The sequence below is a fragment of the Amblyomma maculatum genome, chromosome 7 (assembly GCF_055883805.1).
Source record: "Amblyomma maculatum isolate TAMU_Amacu chromosome 7, ASM5588380v1, whole genome shotgun sequence".
Classification (NCBI taxonomy): domain Eukaryota; kingdom Metazoa; phylum Arthropoda; class Arachnida; order Ixodida; family Ixodidae; genus Amblyomma; species Amblyomma maculatum.
Window position 1 is genome coordinate 88,096,778 of NC_139350.1, and position 22,432 is coordinate 88,119,209.

Genomic DNA, 22,432 nt, shown 5'->3' on the forward strand with positions numbered 1-22,432 from the left:
CTAATGTGTAGCCTTTGGCTGGTTTAGAAAAAGTGCTTTCTGTTCCACGGTTAGGGATTTGTGTTCTCAACCGAATGATATCGAAGTGAAGTAATGGTTGTTCGTCATATCAAAGTACTTGAATATAAGAAGCTGGTTATGAGTTGATTTGGGTTGGTGTCTTAGTGGGCCAGTCGTTTTAATAGTTTTTCCTTCCTTGCTGCTTCGTCACTGGTAAATATTATAAACCTTTTTGATTAAATTTGCCCTCAAGTAGCTTGACTTGAAGCTATGGATCAGGAAAGTGCTGCGCCGTACAACTACCGTTACATAACAATACCCAAAACGTGACGCAACAATGTGCGTGATTTCATTGCAAAAAAAATAAAGCAAATATTGTCGACGATTACATTACTTCTTAATGCGACATTTGAGCGCAGCTCAGTGGCGAACGGTAGCGGCAGGAGAGCGCGCAGCAATCGGAGAACACGCGCGGTCGCCGCTACGGAGGAAGATGGAGGGGGTTAGGGTACACGCTGCGGCGAACGGTGGCGGCAGAAGCGCGCGCAGCAACCGGAGAACACGAGGGGTGGGGCGGAGGGAACACACAGCGGCGAACGGTGGCGGCAGAAGCGCACGCTGCCCCGGCTGCGGAGCTGGTTACGAGGGACAACGGCGATGCCGACGCGAAACGTAGGAATGGGCGCCAAAGTGCTGCGCTCTAAAACTTAATATAAGCACAAAAATAAATATTTTCCGCAGGTCATCCATCGTGCTTTTAATATACCAGGGGAATGACCTTACGAACATTCTTTACGTTCGAGCTATGAGTGTAGCATAATCTTAAGCAGTTAGGTCAATTTTACGCTTTATATTACAATTTTTTTTTTTGCTTTAGGTAAAACCAGCGCAATGGGGAGCATATCGCCTCGTGATAGCTGGTCGATATATTTGCAGACGCAGCGACTTGATCGCGCGTAGAGCAGAGAGCGAACCGCTGGACCTCAACTAACACGAAGAAGACAATATCAGTGCTGTGTTTTCCCACTTCAGTCCCATTATTCGAACAGCCTGGCCACGGCAGGGAATACTCGCCACATGCATTTTTCGCAGTACGCGAGTGTCGCGTAGGACCCAACATGCCGCTGCGAGGGAAAAAAGGCGACGCGGAATGATACAAAGAGGAACCAGAGACGCGAGGCCATGGATGGGTGTTTGAGTTGTTTGAACAAAAATAATGAGTAGCACTAAAAGCGGTAAAGGAGTAGTGAAAGCAAATTTTCGTTGTCTATTTTATCTGTGGAAAGATGCGCCGCGCATTACTAAACATGGCCAGCCACGTGGATTGGGCACAAAAGCAGTAAACAATTTATAGTACATTTTCTTCTCTCATGCAGTTTCGGTTTGTGTTTCAAGAGTCGAAAAACTGCTGTGACCTCCTAGATGCGCTGAGCTCACGTGAGTCATGCAAAAATTGCAGTATTTAAAGTTGTCTTGTTCCTTTTAAGTCAGCGCAAACGTTAAAATCCCCGAAAATTAACAAACAACGATTACATCTCCGTTTATTTCATCACTCACACCACCAATCTGGATGTATGACGTCACACCTGTCATTCAGCGGATGAAGCCAAAACCTAAACATGACAAAAAAATCAATTATAGATTATTTAGTAGGTGTAAGTGAACTCCGCGTGCTGATTCGTCAGCACTATCGTCTTGCAAACTATTCAAGCGAAAAAGTAGGTTTCAAATATATCGGCATCTCTACTCCTTTAAGGCAGTGCCTGCATTCAGCGTTACGAATTCGAGCAACGTTGCAGTTTGAGAATATGTCTGAAAAGGAATTGCAGCTTTACCGTCCCGCCACTTGCAGACGCAGGCGTCATCCTTGCAGAACACTTCGACTACGTCCTTGTGGGGATACTGTTCGGCGCACATGGGCACGCATTCGGACTGCACGCAATCTACAAGAATCAACAAAGTACAATAAGAATGAAGACAGAATAAATTTGACTGTATTCTAGGCACAAACATATGCAGATATGAAAGAAAGCGATATCATTTGACTATACATTAGTGCCTCTTTGGCAACAATTTCATGGTTGGCCGATTATCGACATAAGCAGTTATTTATAGCATGTTATGTGGCCTCCACAAAAGTGTAAATAAAGAAAATAGACTTGCAGTTATGTAGATTACCAGTGTCTCCGGACATTTAAATTAATGGGACAAGAGAGGTTTTCCCTAAGTCGGGAGAATCGCCGGTATTTAACATACGCTGCAAATAGCGGCTAGTGTGTGACCTACAATATCTACCAGCAAAAAAAATAATAATGGGACAGCTAAGGATATCATGTATGCTAGGAGAAGAGTTGTTTAAAAGTTGGTCTGTTATATGTACTATCTCAATTTCAATGCATGGTACCAGAAGGCTTGAATTTCAGTATTTCTTTTTTAAATAATATCTGAGGCGTCTTTTGGAAAGGACCTGCATTTTCTAACACACCCTTTGTAATAGAGCGCTAGGCGCCAATGAAATCAATAGCATTAATAGTGATCGAGAGGTGGTCCATTTTTAGTTCTTTCGAAGGACGTAATTTACATTTATTGGATTCAAACTCTGCTTGGGGGATGTAATTGTCGATAATCTTTTCAGATAATATTGCTGCCTTGTTTTATTAATGCTGGCGCCTAGCCTTTTCTTGACCGTGAAATTTCTCTCATGCTTCATTGCAATAAACTTTGAGGAAATCTCGTTTTTCTTCCAGCATTCGATCATAGAAATCATTTGACATCCATGGTTTCTTAGGTCTTTGATACTTCGCTATAGCACGCTGCGGAAAAGCCTGAATATGAAGTGATTGAACAATACGAGCCGCACGAACCCTGCTGAAAAGACGACACTCCATTTAGAGTTCATAGCTAGACTTCTGAATTCTACCAGCGAGTCGCGGCGTAATCCTCTATCAAAGGCGTAGCTTTTTCGTTAGCCTCCATATTCTTCCCCATAAGTGACTACCAGAAAAATACAGCTGTTTCATACTTTCCTGCAGAGTGCAGTAATCTGAAATATTCGATACAGTACCTGCGGTTTATGCCGAAAGTTCTTAAATATGTTTAAACCAAGCGCGGCTTATAGCCGTCCTTAGCGGGAGGAGGCGAAGGGTGGCCGTTCCTGGCCCTACGGGGCTGGGACTGTAGGTCAACGCCGTTTGCTGCGGGGGCTAGCCAGCCACCGATTTTTATCCGTTGTAGGCCGTCATTGCACCCGCCACTGCTTCGGTGGTGGACGACGGCTGTTGCTGCGGCGCGCGTCTTTCCCTACCTCTTCTTTTTCCTTTTTTTTTCTTTCTTTTCTATTTTCTCTTCTGTCCGCACGAGGCAGCGGAGGTGTCTCAGCTACAGAGCCAGTAGCAGGTTCGTGCATTTTTTTTTTCATTTTTCCTACAGCCACAACAACAACAAGAGCCGTCCTTATAATTCCAACACCTGCCGAGAGCACGGGCCACCGTCTGAGCCACTAATTTATTATTTCTTTATTCGTTCCAAATAGTTTTGCTTGGTATCAATCATGTTCCTGACTTCCGCCCTTCTTGATTGACCGCCTGTCACTATGTTCGATTAAACGTACGCTTAATGTCTGATGGTGTCCCTCTGCAAAGTGGAATAATTAACCAGTTCAAACTTTGAGTCCTCGGCGTTAACCCCACAAAAAATGCAAGGAATGAAACCAATACGGGCTTACGTTTTTGCCAGCCGCAGAAACAGACGTCATTCTTGCAGAATGATGTTAAGTTCTTCAAGTTCTTCTCGTTACTGTATGCCTCCATGCAGACGTTGGCGCACGCTTTTTCTTCACAGTCTGCACGAAGGGAAGAAACCAAAAATAAGTGGCATCTGCTGTTGGTTTTTGACCATAGCTGAGTCACCTTTTTGCCACAATGCAATGGAAATAATCCGACAGTGCTACAAATGAGCAGAACTACTGCATTTATTATGTCGCACAGTTATTTGAAACCTTCAGAGTGTAAAATTTTTCCTCGAAAAATGTTAATGAACTACACACAAATAATCAACATCATCAGCCGGACAAATAATTTGCTCTAAAGGAACAGGGGCTCCATAACACTTACCGCAATAAATGCACCACAAATCGCAATTATGGAAGCAAGAAAGGACAGGACATCTTTGCGACTCCTGTACGCCAACATAAAGGCTACTGATCCTGCGTTCGTGTTTTTCTTATAGAAAATATGTTTCTTGAAGAGGTTCGAGTTCCGGTAACCAAGGTGTTAACCCGTCCCTCTTTCGATAGATCTACGGAATTGTAAGCCACAACAGGAAACCTGTGCTTAAGTCTGCTGTGCCATCCCGCCGCGATAGGACTGTGGTTAGAGCACTCGGCTGCTATGGCCAAGGATGCGGGATCGAATCCCGGCCGAGGCGGTCGCTTTGCGGTGGAGGCGAAAAGCGAGGCACCAGTCTACTGTGCGATGCCAGTGCATGGTAAAGAGCCCCAGGTGGTCGAAATTTTCTTAGTCCTCCACTACGGCGTCTCTAATAGCCTGAGTCGCTTTGGGACGTTAAAGCCCGTAAACCAAACCAAACCAACTCTGCCGTGTCGATCGCAGGGCCTTAACAAAGCCTAGCGAGAGAAGGAAGCAATTTTTGGCGCACCCGTAGTGCTTTTGCACGCCAACTGACTCGGCTTAGAGAACCGAGCTTGCACCCTGTGTCGAACGAGGCGAGCGTCAGCTAACTTGGCTACGATGAGACAACCTATGCATGAGATGTTTTCAGCCAAACGCTGGCATGTTAGTTCGGAATGTGGTATGGCATTTGTAGCGGCTCAAGCTGTCGGTAGCAGCAGCTTTCATTTGCTCTATAGAATAATTTCAATGACGCCTGAGCAGCGCAGAGTCCCTTGCTTTGAAAGGAGCATCAAGTAGCCGTTGTGATGCAAAATGCAAGCATTCTAAACTCGCTCTTAAAAGCTTGTAAATCAGTTCAAGTAATAAATATATTGCGCGCACCATGCCGCAGTCGATTACTCCTATCAAGCAAAGCGATAATTGGTCCTGAAGCAGCGCCTATAACCTATTTAAATCATGACAAGCCTCTCATGCACTTACTCATAGAACTTTCTATCGAAGAGCGTCGCTTATCTTTCAACGAAAATTCGTGCTACAACCTGCCAATGTTGTAAATGAGGACTTCAAAAAAGTCAAGTGGCTAACGTCCCCAGGCAGACTTGTCGCTATGTAGAGACATAGCAGAGCAATTACTCGTTATCATCCACGCAAAAGCTGTAAAATCTATAGCCATTCAGGAAAGCTGCATAGCTTTATTTTCTACTTCGTAGTAAGAAAAAAAAACTCGTCTTGAGCATGTGCTCGGGCCTGGGCCACATATGTGGGGCCGTCGCTACACCAGCTATTTCGGGAGGCTAATAAATGAGAGGACGTTGCATGACTCGAAGTGTGGGTGATCTTCTCGGTGACCATCATCAGGGATCTGTGAGCTTTTTCTGCAATGCTTCTTGGCGGTATGCCGTGAAGCATCAACTACATGTGAGAACGGTGAGAGCGAAATGTGCTTGTGGAGGAGAGTTTTGATAAGGAAGCAATTGCTGATAAGTATCTACCTATTCACAGCGAAAATGAACTATACTAGCCCGAATAAGTTTTATCCTAATAAAAAGACTTTCAAAACACTATAAGTGTTTTTCTTTTTAACAGCTTGGCAGCTTTTGGGCGAATCATGATCAGTTAATCGCTGTTTCAAACGTACTCCACCTTGGAGGATTCCTAAAAGCGCTGTAGTAATAGTACTGAGAACTTAACATGGTATCCGCCATCAAGTTACTCTCTTGGAAATCTGCATTCAAAGGCACTCTAATATATCGGCATCGGCAAAGTCTCTCACGTCATATCTTCTTTCGATTTTAACAAAACGCATCTGAACAGTGTGTTCTAATACACAGATCTTAGTGGTGCTTAGGTGCTCCGTGATAAAAATAGTAGACGCCGGGCGAACGAAGACTGATTTTTTTTTTTTTTTTCGTGCTATCTGCGGCTTTTATTTTTGTTAGCACCCCTTTGCCAGGGGAAAAAATTTTCTTTTCATTCGCACGTCGGCCACTCGTTCACGACAAACCATAGACAGTGGTGCCCCAGTAAGCATGCACGGGAAAGAGGGGGCGGGGGGGTGTAAACAAAACCCGCAATCATCGCTATCAAGTTTGATACCGAATTATCCCAGCTCTTGGCACGTAAGAAAGGTTTAGCCGACACTCGCTAACCACTGACCACGTTAAAGGGGACGAGTTTGGTTGGTATGACGTTCCTTGAGAAATGTAACAACCGTGACGTCCACAATGCTTCCGCATATTAATTTCGCCTATCCTGGCGCTAACTTATGTCTCCTGTTGGAATTCTCAAAGGCTTCGATTGATTCGTTTGTTCCGCTCGTTACTAAACTGACACATGTGCGCATTGCAAACGGTAGTGAAGAAAATACCGTAAACATCAACTTTGAAAACAACAACTCGCATCCAGACAAAAATCAAGTTTCGCCTCAGCGATAAGTTAAACACTGAAAAGAACCCGAGCTACAAGAAACGTAAATGAGAACAGCAGGTTGGGCTTGTTGGATATTCATTACGGATTAACAACGCAAACAACGGGAACACGAGACAAGAGGATGGCATAACAAGCGCTTGTGTCGTCCTCTTGTCTCGTTAGGGTGTTTGCGCTATTAAACTTTTAGGGAATTGCCAACAAGCCCAATCAGCTGCTCTATATAGCTTAAAGTTTCGAAAGAGCGTACAATTTTGGTAGTAGCACTGGCACGTTTTGCCAATGCACTTCCCCAAAACGGTGATATTTCCTTGAAAATGGTATCGCTTTGTGCAAGTTTGGTTGCAGGATCCTGCTTCACAACGTTCGGAACTGCTGAAACAAAACAGAAGAGAATATAAAAGAAAAAAAATTCACATTTGGTGACCTTATCTGTTGCAGAACATAACCGTGCGCATAAATTAGTTTTCAAAAGAGCTAGTACATTTTTACTGTTAGCTGCACTCCACGTATTTTATTTCAACTGGTTTTGAGATGACCTCAATATCTGTCCGATAGGGCTTCAGTACTCACCACAACAAACAGGCAATGAAGCTGATCCCTTTCGTATTTTGATTTCTACAAGCTGTCATGGCAAAGCCTGTAGTGTTAAGCGCCTAATTGTACAGCAGTTCACGGCTGAGGCTTATATATTATTCGCGTGCGAGGCAGAATATATTCAGCAGGAATGCGAATTTTTCGAAAATTTCTCTCTCAAAGAGTCAAAAAATACCTCAGTTTTTCTTCCTATAGGCGCTCATATAGTTCAGATGCTTCGCTTTCGCGGAAGACTGAATATAATAGAGACTCCTACATAGGTTTTCTAGCTGTCCGTGGCTATCAACGCAATGCGAAGACAGCGGGCAAAAATAACGTGCCAAAAAATTTGCTGCCGCCATCTCAAAAGCAAGACAGAGGTCCTGTTGCGTTCGCAAATTGTGCAAATTCCTCGAAGGCAAATAAACATGCAAATTACTTACATAAATTTCGTGGCACAATGGATTGTAGTAAAAAAGATAAGTATAAAGGCTGCAAAAAGGCCTAGGCGACACATCACGTTGTTACCGGCTACTCCTTCGGATTTCCGTGCAAAGCGTTCGCTGCAAAAAAAAAAAAGAGAGAGAGAGAGAAGACGTCAAAGCGCCATGTCCGGCCCTTCTTATTCATGATGAATTCAGGAGCCGCTTTACTCTGAGGAATTCGAAAGCCGTCGTATCTCGCTTAAGTCCACTCACCAAGCGGGGAAAATCTGAACAAACGCACCCAGGGTGTATATCGGCCCGTTGTAATCATGTCGGAAAAACATTAGAGCCGTGCGTCCCCTGTAAAGGGGAACATTCAAATAAAAGCCTGTTCGCACTATCTCTCGTTAAAAACAAAATCACCCACTGCACTGAACAGTTTTTTATGACGAAACATCTGTCTGAAATTCGACAAAATAAATTGTTGCGCTATTTTACGAGCGCTGAGGGCTCGTCGTCTTTCTTGAAGTGTCTCCTGTGTACGTTAGTGCACTGCAAGATAGAACAGGCCTTGCATTCCATAGGTCCACGGGCGAATGCATGGCACACGATGTAGCTAGTTACATTCTCACTTTTGTTGCGCTGTTTAAGTGAAATAAAAAAAGCATCAAGTTCATTTTCATGCTTTCTGCAGGCTCATTTCTGAGTGCTACTTGGATTTTGCGTATCGCTCCTCATTCATTTTATAAAATTTTGCCCGCAAGCGGGCGCACCGTCTCGACAAGGAGCCGTTCGCATGTTTTCCTGTTCCTGCTCAACAATGCTGACAATAGTGCTTCACGCAACCACGCCGTACCTTGCGACGCTGTTTCTAATAGCTCGCAAAGCCAAAAAGGAGAAACATAAACCCAGCGCAGCTCGACCATTACGTAACTGTTTAACGTACTCTCAGTCTTACCCTAGATGCAAGAGAGAATTTCGTCTGTGAAGCCTTGTAGCAATGACGAAAGAGAAACCGACTCAGAGAGAGCATGGCAGGCAGAAACACGGAGATAAATAAGTTAATCGCAATGGTTGTGACTGCTCTTTTGATGAGTATTTAAAAGAAAAAAATGGCCGCCTATTGTAGAGGCGAAATTGCCTGAATATAGCCGACGTTTTAACGGGAGACGGTCAAAGGCCTTCTAAAGAGAGCATTAATGAGGAAAATCTATGCTTACCGCAAGCACAATGTAATAATTTTCATTCACGTGACATTTGCTGCCATGTGGGTATAGCGTTACGTCAAATAAACATTGCTGACTATTCAGTTATTGCGCGTTTTATGTTTTGTTTCTGTTCATTTCCTCGTGTTAGATGTTCCTCCTAGTATCTTCATCTTCAAATTTTCACCGCACCCCTATGTAATATCGTCGTGACGAGAGCAATTAGGGGTTTCTTGAAAAAAATAACTGAATTGCAACGACAAGGCTAAGAAGGACATGAAGCGTTCATGTCGTGGCACGAAATGTTGCCTGAGTGCCGCCCAACATCGTCGACATATATTCTTTTAAAAAGGTGAGTCCGTTATTACAACCGCATAAGGCGGCAGCAAAAGGGAAGCAGCGCGTTGTGCCAGTAACGCGTCGTCAGCCAAAGAAGTTCTGAAGGAAAGTTCGGCTTGCTGTAGGGTGAGCGCTGTCTTCTACGGGCCACAGAAGAGTACATACAATTCCTAAGTAATTTCCGAGGAAACAATTGAAAATAACGTAGCCACAAACCATACTCTCTGAAGAAAAAAATTGTTTGCCTGCAACGGTCGCTGTACGGGCTAGTTACTTCGCCTACTTTGTTTTCTTCGCAGAACATGAGGGATTCCTTAAAACCGCATTCTCCTCAGAACGTTGACCACACTAGAGCACTCAAACAGTTTACTGTGGGTTTTCAACGGCAATCAAATCGATCTGCTGGAGCCCCTGAAAAAAAAAAAAAAAAAAAAACTAAGATCTCAGGCGCTCGTTTGTGGGAAAATGCTCCAAAAAGAATAAAGGTACCAATCTCTGTTAAATTGTTTAAGGTCAAGTCTTCGTTTGGTGGGCTTCAAGCATAACTTGTATTTTTTTTTTTTAAGCTCCGACTGTACAGGTTAGCGGGGAAGGCGCTCTGCTGTCTTGTCGTCTCAAATGCTACCACGAATTAACGGAAAGGCATCTTAGCACACGGCCCACTGACAGTAGCGCTGGTGCTTCTTGCAGACTGATGACGCAGATGATCAAACCCTTAACGAATAAAGGTTTGGTTTATGTGATTGAGCGTCCCGAAGCGACTCAAGCTACGATCGACACTGGATAATTGGAACCCCTTAGGTGAACCAACATCGCACAGTACACAGGGGCCTAGCGTTTCTCCTTCGCGGCTACCACGGTCAGGTTCGAACCCACCCGGATCCAGTACCGCCCCCCCCCCCTTAGCTCATTACTCGAACGCCCTAAGGACTGAGCGTTCGCGGAGGGGTATTAAAGAACAAAGGACTCACAGTAAGGCGAATCTCCAAGCGCTGTTCCTCGAACACGGAACAGACTGGCGAAGGAAGCACTGCCTCAAGATGATGATGCCTGTCACCTGACATAGCACGTGTCTGCTCCATGCACCGGCTGACACTAATAGGGTGTGAAAACTTGAACAAATAGATATCTGGCTAAAAGGAAGAAAGAACAAAAATTATTCATTAGTCCTTCTTTTCTCTTCGTCTTTTTCCTATCTTGCATGTCAAAACGACTTACTTGGCCCGCTTTCTACCGCTTTCTCGACACTCGTTCCAACCTGATCCGTGTCTTCGGTACATCTGCACGAAGTGTGCTCTGCATTCGGTCCAATTCTTCCACCTCATTCCCACCTTGTAATTTTCTTTCTGGGCTGCGGGATTTTAGTCTAGGTCCCCACCATTCAGAGAGGGGGTGCGCGGAGACCATCGCCTCGCATACGCTGTCAAACTGCATGATTTGAACGTTTACACTGCCATTTTCTAACAGTTTGAATGGCTTTCGAAATACATTAAAAAATCAATAATTGAGAGTGAGTCCTGACCACGACAGCTTTGCCGGGCTAAAAGCCATGTTTACAATAAATTAAATGTAAGTAAGTCGGTTGTTCATGACCCTTTTAATCGTGCAGAAAAGTGTGCTTGTGCATGTCGCTTTCACGTACAATCTAGAACACAGTAATATCAAGCATGCTTCGGCATTTCAAAACCCTTGAATGTTCTGCCAAAAATATGAAGGTTTGCTACCTTTATGAGCTAGTGCACAAGCGGCGTCTGCCTACATATAGGTGTAGCACATAGTTCTCGCTATAGGCAGCGCATCATAATAGCCTGACTGGCAAAACGGGATCCACATAATTCTGTCTGTGACTGCAGGTGTCGTCTTTCGCTGCGCCAGTATAATTCTATCTTTTATATACAGATGTAACCTTCTACAGCGTAGCAGCTGTTAAGCGCCCGTGCCTTGGGCCGTGTGCCGATGTTGCCGACGAAGGCCGCACACGCAACTGGCAAATGGAGCCCTGTAGGGCAGTTACACCGGAAATATAAGGGAGGGCATAAGCGGAGATTATGACTAGCAGCTTACCGGTATCACTCAAGAGGAAATTATACAACAATTGCATCTTGCCTGTACTCACCTATGGGGCTGAAACGTGGAGGCTAACCAAGAGAGTTCTACTTAAGTTGAGGACAACCCAGAGGGCTATGGAACGAAAAATGGTAGGGGTAACATTAAGACATAGGAAGCGAGTAGAGTGGGTCAGAGAAATAACTCAAGTTACCGACATTCTAGTGGAAATCAAGAAGAAGAAATGGGCATGGGCAGGACATGTAGTGCGAAGACAGGATAACCGATGGTCGCTTAGGGTAACAAACTGGATTCCAAGGGAAGGAAAGCGTAGCAGGGGGCGGCAGTAAGTTAGGTGGGTGGATGAGGTTAAGTTCGCAGGGGTCAAGTGGATGCAGCTAGCACAGAACCGGTTTAATTGGAGAAATACGGGAGAGGCCTTCGCCCTGCAGTGGGTATAGTCAGGCTAATGATGATGATGATGTTGATGATGATAAGCGGAGGAATGTGGCACAGTATGTCAATGCCACTGATACAGACAAGGCCTAAACATTTCTTCTCCGCATCACTGACGTAACAAAGGGCTGTCGGCATCTTCTCTGCTGCTCCAGTTTGAGTACAACTTGCAAGTGATTACTTCGGGACATAAGTGTCGCGTCTTATAAGCTGCTATTAACTTCAACCACTTAATTCATCTTGAAGTACGAAAACGAGCAGGCCATTAATAAAAAAAGCCGATACGTTGTCTTTTCGCAAGATACGAAACGAAGACGCAGTCGCTGTTTCATTTAGACGTCCGTGACTCTCGCCGACGATGCAATAATTATCCCTAATTTCTTCCTCCGGTCCGAAAATAAGATTGGCTTAAACGGCCACTGAGGATGACAAGCCTCTGCTGTGCCGCTATCAGACAAATCTTCCTAACGCGCGTACGCGCACGCGCGTGTTTGGGTGTGGAAAAGGGGGAGGGGGATCGAATACCGAAAAATCTACATCAATTAAATGAATTACAGTGTACATTGGTGAATTTTGATGCATAATCTCTACTCATTTTATAGTTTTGCTATTGTACTCTAAATACTCACCTGCTAGTGCACATTTTTGTGTACTGAGGCTACCGTGGAAATTGATGAACCTGAGGGCCTCCACTGTGGCCTATCTCTCAGTCTCTCTTTTGCATGTGTAATATAAAGCATTCATCTACTTAACACTGTGGCCGTTTTCACGTCGGTGTACATATGCTGGGAAACTTGTACGCCAGAGTTCTCTTAGACTTAGAACTGAACACGTGATACCAGGACAGACGACTATGTTCACAGAACATTGTCTACTTATCGCGTGTAGCGCAATTATCCGATCCCTTAGAATGCTTCTCCCCGCTAAACCATTGAATCCTTAGAGCTCAAATTTCCTCCCGTCCAATGTCGCCGCAAGTAACGTATATTTTGTAATTATAACATACAAGTCCATTGACTCCAAAACGTGTTGTATTGCTGACACGTACCAGAAAGTTAGCGGCGGTAAACGCGGCCCATAAGAAATCTTAACGACTTAAGCCCCCTCCGGTGACCTCGGTGTGTCTGCTTTCGCTCCAATTGATGACATAATACCCCTTATATCATTACCTGTCGAAATAAATGAACACGGCATTAACGTGCTCCTGTCCCTCAAATACACCTGCAACGCAGGAGCAGCTTGGTTCCTTAAGTGTAGATTTCGTAAACGAATTTTAAAGACGATTATGATACTCCCTACTGCGAAATTGGAACGCAGCTATTTTAAGCGTTTTCGCTAAATATTGAAGCAAAAAATTTTCAGATATGCTTGTATGCATGTACGTGCAGACACAAAACGCTGTTTACTTTTCTTGACATGAGCCAAAGAGAATTGTTTACAGATGACAAATAAGAACCATGAGCGAAGGGCGCAGGGCTCGTGGCTCTTCTTTTTCTTCTTCTGAGAAAATCCCTTTTGGTTCATGGCTCTTCCGTGGCTCAGGACTTTCTTCGCAAGCACACACCGTGATGCAATGAACTGCGAAAAAAAAAATAAAACAATGATAATATCACGCTGCTGTCACACAAAGCGAAGACCTACAAAGTCAAGGAAATTTCTAGGGGGCACTTTGGACCACTAAAGTGCGATGCTTTCATGGTTCAAATCGATAACCATGAAAGCCTCGCAATAACATTTTCGTTCCGGGGATGGCCCTTCTTACTAACTGCAGTATGCATAGCTCTTGATTCCCCACCACAGTTTTTGGACCGACCTTTCCGATTTCATGAGCAGTATTCACCATAAAAGAATTGTATTAGTTGCGGACTTCAACCTACCGTCTATCAACTGGGACAAGCCATTTCCCCATCCCGATCATGTAGCCCACGAAGAACCTGTTTAACATTATGCTCAGGCATGACTTGCAGAAAATTGTGAAGCAGCCAACACATATACATAGTACTTCTTCCATACTCGACCTTGTCTTCGTATGCCGATCTATTATTCATTTTTCTGTGTCAGTTGGGCGGGTATTTTTGATCATGACATGTTATATTGCTCGTTTCCTACATTCAGTGTCAGCGACAGGTCTGTGTCTAAAAATTCATATGTAAAGGAATTATCGCGTGTTAAAGATGAAAGCGTGCTGGATTATTTAGATTTTTGTTTCAGTAGCTTCCGAGAAAGCAATGCTAATGAGCAATGGAATAAATTTAGATCTATATGCACTCACTGCCTTGATACCTTTGTCCGTAACAAAATAAAAAAAAACACAAATCATCTCCCTGGATCACTCGCGAAGTCCTACAGTTGAAAAGAAAAGCAAAGCATTTGGCAAAGCATTTGAAACGATTAGGTGCCAGTCGTTCCATTCTTCAATCTTTTCAACAATCATTTAATTTGGCTGTAAGCTCAGCTGAACGTCATTACTTTGAATACACACTGCTTAATTTCATTCGAACTTCACCGGAAAAATTCTGGAACCATTTATGCCAAAAGAAAAAGCATATCGACTGGATAATGCACGATGGCACACCCCTCACAGATAAAGGCGATATTGCCACGCAGTTTAACAACTATTTTCATAGCGTCTTCGCTAATGCAAGTGTTGAACCCTGTCACGTTGGTATTCAATTGATTATTATGATATCATAATAGGAAGCTCAGTCAATGTGTTCTCAGTCATGGTGTTCTCAGGTGGCGCCTGAAAGAAGAGGACGTTGAAGTGGGTTCGCGCGCTGTCGGCAAAAACGCTGCTTGTTGATAAAGCCTCACCTGTCGCTTTCGTCAAGTGTACACCTGCTTCCGTGACAATATTAAGACTTGGCATTGTTGAATTACTTCTAAACTTGGAAACTAAAGCGTAACCAGGCCCTGATAAAATCACGAATTGTTTCTTGCACTGTTATGCTGAAAAACTTTGAGTTCCTTGTTGCTATTTTTAAAGCGACAGCGTTAAGGAGCTCGTGTCGCAGAAAAGCCGGTGTCGTCGGCGTCGGCCGTGAGTGATAAATCCCGGCATGCACTTCATAAATAAAAAGCAACTTCCAAGATGGGCTGGGTGGGAATCGAACCAGGGTCTCTGGAGTGTGAGACGGAGACGCTACCACTCAGCCACGAGCTTTTTTTTTTTTCTTTATTGCATGGAAAAACTTCCGTAAAAAGGAACAACTCCACTTACTTAAACATGTCCATGTCTAAAGTTACCGGGCTGCTTAATACTAGCCCGTCATATCCTCAGCCCGACAATGCACAATCATCAGAACATCAAAAGTCTGGGAGACATACACATGCGTCTAGATACGGCATCCAGTTTGGAGGTTCTTCACGTGCAGCATATACACTTCTCACCAAAGCACACTGCTCCCGAAACACGGATTTCGATGATCTTGGTGGCTCTGCATGCCTGTCGATCATGCGGCTTTTCCAAAGGCTGAACAGTCCCATCAACACAAATAGATCGTAAGGCACGACAGAGTTTTTGTCAGGAGGCAAAAATCTAATTGTATAAGGCGTAATTTCAATGTCCTTTTTAAGAGTTCTTTGTAGTATGTCCCAAAAGAACATAGCATCACGGCACAGAATAAAGCAATGATCAATTGTCTCAGGCACGTTACAGAGACGACAATTTACCGACCAGGGCACAAACATCTCCCTATTGTGAAGAAATGTCTTGACAGGCAACGTCGCTGTATGTAATTTGAAAAAGAACGTTTTTGCAGCTGCCTGAATGCACATTTGCCTAACACGCTTTAGAACAGTGGTGTCCAAAAACCCTAGATAAGGCTGCCGATACAACGGTGTAGGGAACAAAGACTCAGTGAGAGCCTGGGTCATCTGCTTTCTCGAGAGGCTATACAGGTAATCTACAGAGAAACGCACAGTGAGAAAATTGAAAGTGTCAGCAACCTCCTTAAGGAATCCCCATAAACGCCCCTCACGAGCCTGCCCAGTTGGTGTGAATAAGTAAGGCAAATGTGGACTAAGACGCCTAATGAGCACAGTTATAAGAAACGGATGGTTTGCCGAGTTGAAAAAGAAAAAACGGGAGACAAGTTGATGCACAAACAAGTGAACAAGGCCCACTCCACCAGACTCTAAGGGAAGAAACAAGTTGTCACGCCGCATGGGCTCCCATTGAGAGCGCCACACAAATGTTGCAAATATTCTGTGTATAACTTATACTTTGCTCCTCGCACAATGCAGGACTTGAAGGACATACGCAAGCTTTGCAAACAAAAATATGTTACAGACCTGCGCCCTAGCAAACGCTGAGAGTTCCCTACCCATCCAAGCCTGCGTTTGTCGCCGCATAGGTACGATTTGTGAATCCCAGTAGGCTGCGCTGTTACGAACTTGGTGCAGCGGAACTCCTAGGTACTGAAGAGGACTACACTCCCAGCATATGCCTACAAACTGGCTTGGTCTAGTGCCCCAGTGTCCCAACCAAAAACCTTTGGATTTATCTAAATTAAGGGCCGCGCCTGATACATCGCATAACTGTTCAGTCAAGTGTAAAGCCTCAAGTACACTCTTTTTGCCAGAACAAAAAAGGGCGATATCGTCCGCGTAAGCTAAAATCTTAACTTCACATTGAGCCAGAGAGAAACCACGGATGGCTGCACTGTTAATTATACTGAGACAGAGGGGTTCCAGATATAAGCCAAACAACAGTGGAGACAGTGGACATCCTTGACGAACAGATGATTGCAGTGGTATTGGTTTCGTTAGCTCCTGATTAACAATTAGTCTTGTATACGAGCTCATATAGCACAGCCTTATGCCTTTGAGCAAAACGTCACCAATGTTAGCATTCTCCAAGACCGCGAACAAGAAATTGTGCCGAACTTTATCAAACGCATTCGCCAGGTCAATTTGAATCAGAGCTACTTGGCCTGTCTCATCTGATACTGTCTCGATTACTGAACGCGCAATATGGATGTGTGTTTGAATACTGCGCCCTCTGATACCACATACCTGATGCGAACCTATCAAGTCCATGATAACCAGCTGCAAACGAGAACAAAGGACCTTGGCAAAAATTTTGTAATCAACATTACAGAGGGAAATTGGACGATATCCTTCAACAGTTTTCAACCGATTAATATCTTTGCTTTTGGGTATTAATATTGTGTGGCCTGAATAGAAAGTGGGAGGCAGGAAACCCACATCATAAGATGCTTGGAATACTTCCATCAAAACAGGCGTTAGGCAAGGCGAAAATGTTTTATAAAATTCGCTAGTAATACCATCTGGGCCAGGAGATTTCTGGTTCTGAAGGTCTGAAATGGCTGATTCAATTTCTTCCAAAGTGATGGGTCCCTCTACTACAGCACATTTCTCATCGTCTAGTCGAGGAACGTTCTCAAGTAAGGAATTATAATCGAAACCCTGATTTGGATCTTTACAACTGCCGAACAGCTTTCGATAATAATCATAGAAAGCAGCAAGAATACTAGGAGCATCACTATATGTGCAACCACCATACTGAATTTCCAATATTTCCTTCGTAAGAGCATTCTCTCTTTCATCACTGAGGGCCCGACGTGAAGGTTGCTCGTCAAGAAACCTTCGAGTCCTAGATCTTATTAGGGCCCCCTTGTATCTTTCCGTCGCAATTTGTTGAAGCTCTACCTTTACGTTATTAATTTCTTCAACATAGGCACCCGGGCTAACCCTCTCTAGCTCATGTAGCTCAGTTAGAGTGCGCCCAAGCTCACGAAGGTGGTGTCTCTTTAAGAACGCGATTCTTGCAGAGGCTTCAATTGCTAAGTTTTTGGTTTCCTGTTTGAACAAGTCCCATTTTTGAAAAACTGACAGATCATGGCGTGACCATATGTCTTTCAAACAAGTAGGTACAGCACGCTTAAAGATTTCATCTGAGAGCAGACAGTTATTCATTTTCCACAGTTCCCACCGAGGGTGAAGTATCTGCCGACTGTACCTCCCTACCTGAAGAGACACCATACAATGGTCACTGAAGAAGATGGGCCGCACCCAGTAACCAAACAAATTTGCTAACATGTCTGCAGAAACATAAATTCTGTCAAGGCGGGCATTACAGGAGAACTGAAAATGAGTGAAATGAATACTGTCGCCTTTTTCCTGCCCCACATCCACAAGGTTATATTCACAAGCCAAATCGTTAAGTAATGCAGCACTAGGGTCATATCTCTTACATATTGCTGATCGGTCCTCATCCCTACAAACACAATTAAAATCTCCCAACAACATAATTTTGCGATCTGTGCACAAATGATGAACTAATGAAAGAAACAAATGCCTTCTGTCTCGCTGTTTTACAGGGGCGTAAACACAAATAATTCGCCACTGCACACCTGAGATTGTGAGGTCACAGCATATAAGTCGTCCCTCGCCATCTATGCAATAAGGCATGGCTGTCATCTCTAGTGTTTTGGCCAGGAATAGCATACACCCTCCGGACAAGCCTCTAGCGTGGCTAACAATGATGTTATATTCCGGCAAAAACGGCTCAAGTGCAGCTTCCGTCTCTTCATCGGAGGACAACTTTGTTTCCTGAATTGCTGCTACAGACACACTCCATTTCTTTAACAGATGTCTTAACTGCTGCTGTCTCCGACGATTACGCATACCCCTGACGTTAAGGGTAGCGACTTGATATGCTGCGACTGTAGCCATTTTTGGTACTAGTCCTTTTAAACATCATCCCCTGGAATGGGGTGGCCCGCCTGCAAATTGGCGGCCTTTCGGGCAGACATCGCCCTCCTCTTTAAAGTCACCCTTCCTGTGGCCTCTACACAGTGTGCCTTCTGGCCAGCACCATCGATACACACCTCATCATCTGCGGGACGCTTCAAAGGCACTGTGTTGTCCATGTCCTCCTCTGAGACACTCAAAGCTTCGGCCCACGAACCTGATTGGAGCACATCGCTCGCTGCCACACTGACAGCCGACAGAGAACCGGACGCACCAGAGATCGGCGCCACAGACGGCTCACTGTTACCCTCCAGCGACGAAGGAGAATCAATGACGAAGGAGGATAGGCGAGCATCTACTGGCAGTATCTTCCCCATTGATTCCACAGGAGGCATATCCAGACGTCCTTCAATGACAGGTGGTTCTTGGGCAGCAAGCGCAGCACTCTGAGTGGCACTCACAGGCGGGCCCGGGTCCGGCGGTTTTGGCTCTGGAGACGCTGGTTCTTGATGGCCAGTCACTGCAGATTCTTCTGAGTTGGTGTGAAGTGCAGAAGGCTTCTGGTCCCCATCAATTTGATGTTCACGACCTAACTCACCAGTTACATCAACAACCTCTGACACATCCATGATATGTTCGGACGCCACGTCATCTTCTCGTGACCACTGGCCTTGACGCAGTCTATCGGCATAACTTAATACACAGTTCTCCACAGTATGGCCAAAGCGCCGGCACTGGGTGCATCGAGGCGTTCGGCACTGACGCCGTACATGACTTACCCGGCTGCATCGAAGACAGAGTGGAGGTCTCCCTGGGATAAGCACTAATGCCTGCACCCCATAAACATTAAGAGTGTGAGGAATTGTACTTGCTGACACTCCGTCCTTGAGCGTGAGGGAGATTTCACGGTTCGCCGTTTCCATGTGCTCCATCCCTGGGCACCGCCACTTTTCACGCTCCACAGATTGAATCGTTTCATAAGGCTCGAAAGCTTCCACAATCCTCCGGTGCTCCATATAGCGTGGAAGCCAAAGGAGCTTAACATTGGCATTCTTTGTATCCGGGTCGAACACCATGCACCGAAGTCCTTTCACAGGGAACTCTGCTTTGTTAATTAGCTTCTGCTTTGAAGAACTACTCTCGCAGGTAACCATCCACACGTGGCTCATTTGGTACTGACCAATGCACAAAATTTCCCGGAGGTCCAAAATCTGTGCAAGTGCGTCTCGAAAGTCAGGTGCTCGGTACGGGCGACCCTTAAGGTCGGCATGCAGGAAAACGGTATTAAGGACAACATTACCGGTGGGCAGGCGTGGAAGGACAACTTTGTACGTTTCGGTAGTGTCCTGAGGAGTCGAAAGACCTCGGCCAACGGCCGATGCGCTGTTTCCAGCAAGCAACATTTTCAGGCTCAGCCGCCCAGAACGCCCTTCTTCTTCTTCCCCCTCAGCCACGAGCTCGATGCTTGAAAGCGGTACAAAAACGCTTCTAGTGAATGCGGTGTTGCTTTAGAAACGTGCCGTAGTACGTTATACTGCGGTGTATATCGGTAATTATGAGCATGTTACTTAAAGAAGTCGCAGTTACACGAGTAGCGAAGTACGTTTCCGCTACATTTCTTCTGCGCTCTGCGCACATGCAGAGCCATCTTGCGGCAAACACAGAAGAACCCCTCCTCGCAATGTGCGGCGCTGCCCCGACACGTGGCGCGCCACTCGCCCCTGACGCTTAAGCTTAAAGCTTCCCTTCAAGAGTGGAACGCGATAGCGTTATTGCACCTCGTTCACACCGCCCACTCATTCGATCGGTATGCTCGGTGCGAACGAGGTGCAATAACGCTATCGCGTTCCACTCTTGAAGGCGAAGCTTAAGCGTCCTCCAAATTTTTTCAGGCATCTCTTTCATCAGCTGTAGTACCTTCTGAGTGAAACATTGCGTGTGTTCTACCTGTTTTTGAGAAAGGAGATGCTTCACTGACATCAAATTATCGTCCCATATCTCTCACGTCTGCGTGTTGCAAGTTGCTCGAACACATAATTTCTAAGTAAACCATCAGCTTTCTTGATAACAACAAAATCGTGTCTGACGTGCAACATGGTTTTAGGAAGGGCTATTCTATAGTTATGCAGCTTACATCGGTTGTACATAGTTTCACAACCACTCTTGATAAGTCTGGTCAGGTTGACATCATCTTCATGGACTTTAGTAAAGCATTCTACCTCGCCTCTCATTCTAAATTAATTCAAAAGCTTTATCAAGTAAGCCTTCTAACGTTATAATTAACAGGGTATCAGCTTACTTATTGAACCGAATGCTATTTGTTAGTATCGGTGAACATCATTTAAGTAACCTTCCTGTCTCTTCTAGTGTACTGCAAGGAAGCGTCCTTTGTCCGTTATTTTTAATATATGTGAACGACATCGTTAACGTAGTTACTCATCCCATCGAAATCAGGCTGTTTGCAGATGATTGTATATTATTTAATGCAGTAAATTGTCGTGAAGACCAGGTCTTCTTCAATTTGACCCTAAATAATATTATAAAGTGGTGTAATCAATGGCACATGAAGCTTAACACTCAAAAAACTGTGTTTATGAATTAACTAATAAAAAGAACAGTCTCGTGTATCCTTACGGTCTTCCATCCTTCCAGCTTTTTGAGGTAACTGAATATAAATATCTTAGTATTACGATAAGCAATAATCTGAAATGGATTACGCATATAAGTAACGTTTGCTCATCAGGTTTCCGCAAAATCTGTGTTCTCAAACATAGACTAAGGAATGCTCCCGCTGACTTGAAGCTTTTGGCCGATTCTTCATTAATCAGACCCAAGCTACAATACGCATGCGTCGTCTGGGACCCATTTACTAAAACTAACATACAAGCACTAGAAATGATCCAGCTCAAGGTGATCTGATTTATCTTTTCTAAATACCCTCAACACACTCGCCAATTGCCATAATGCGGGAGAACAGGATTCAAACATTGCAAGACGCAAAACTCTCAGATTAAAATTTCTTTTTCTTCTATATTTCTATATTAGGTCATTTTCCACATCACGGTCAACAAGGCATCGTCACTAAGATTCACTAACCTCATTTACCGCCAGAACTAACTTATTTAAGTACTCCTTCTTCCCTCATACCATAAGTGATTGAAATGCTTTACCTTTGTCGGCATTACGTACCAGAGATTTCATTGAACAAATCGAAGATTAGCGGCATTAGTTTTATCGGCTTTGTCTTTTCAATTGCTTTGAGTGCTTTTGTGAACTTGTATCACATTGTATGGCCCCTCCTGCAATGGCCCTCAAGGGCCTGCAGTATCCTGTAAATAAATAAAGTAAATGAGACAAAAACCATTATAGCGCGGTGGATCGTAGCCCTCCACTACGGCACCTCTATCTCCCTCTCTTCTCCCACTCCCACCTTGCTCCCTTCCTTAACTGCGTGGTACACGTGTCCGCGGAGAGTTGTGACAGATACTACGCCTTTTCTATCCTGTAAATCAATTTCAAACGCCGCTGATGTCTACTGTACTGACGCCTCCTAGACATCTGGATCTGCTTCCGTTTGCTGCGTGGTGCGGCGTTCGAGGAAGCGGGAAATTAAAGGCGCCGCACGGACGCCTGGATCGGACGCCCGGCGGAGTCAGCTTTATATATGCATGAATCACCTGGTGACGTCGTAACCTGTCGTGACGGTACATCGCTCACCCCTTGTCGAACACAACCAGCAATTCATTGAACACATCAAAGTCCGCCGGCGTTCGATAATTCGTTTATAGGATAGGAAAGGCGCAGTATCTGCCACTCGCGGAATACCACTATCATCCTCACAGTAAACAAGGGGAATTATGAAGAGCGTTTCGCAATCCGGGCCGTGGCGCAGTGGTAAAGCGCTCGGCTGCAGGGATCCAAGGGATGGAGGTTCGATTCCCGGTGGAGACAAGGTTTATTTTAACTCTCGCTCCCGAAAGCGTGACACCCTCTGCCGACAGCTCCTGCTGACAACGATGAGAGCTTAAAGGCTTCCGCCTTAAAATTTTACAGCGCAGTGAAGATGTGACGAGCGCTTTTAAAACTTGGTTCGACGATAGCCGAACCTCTA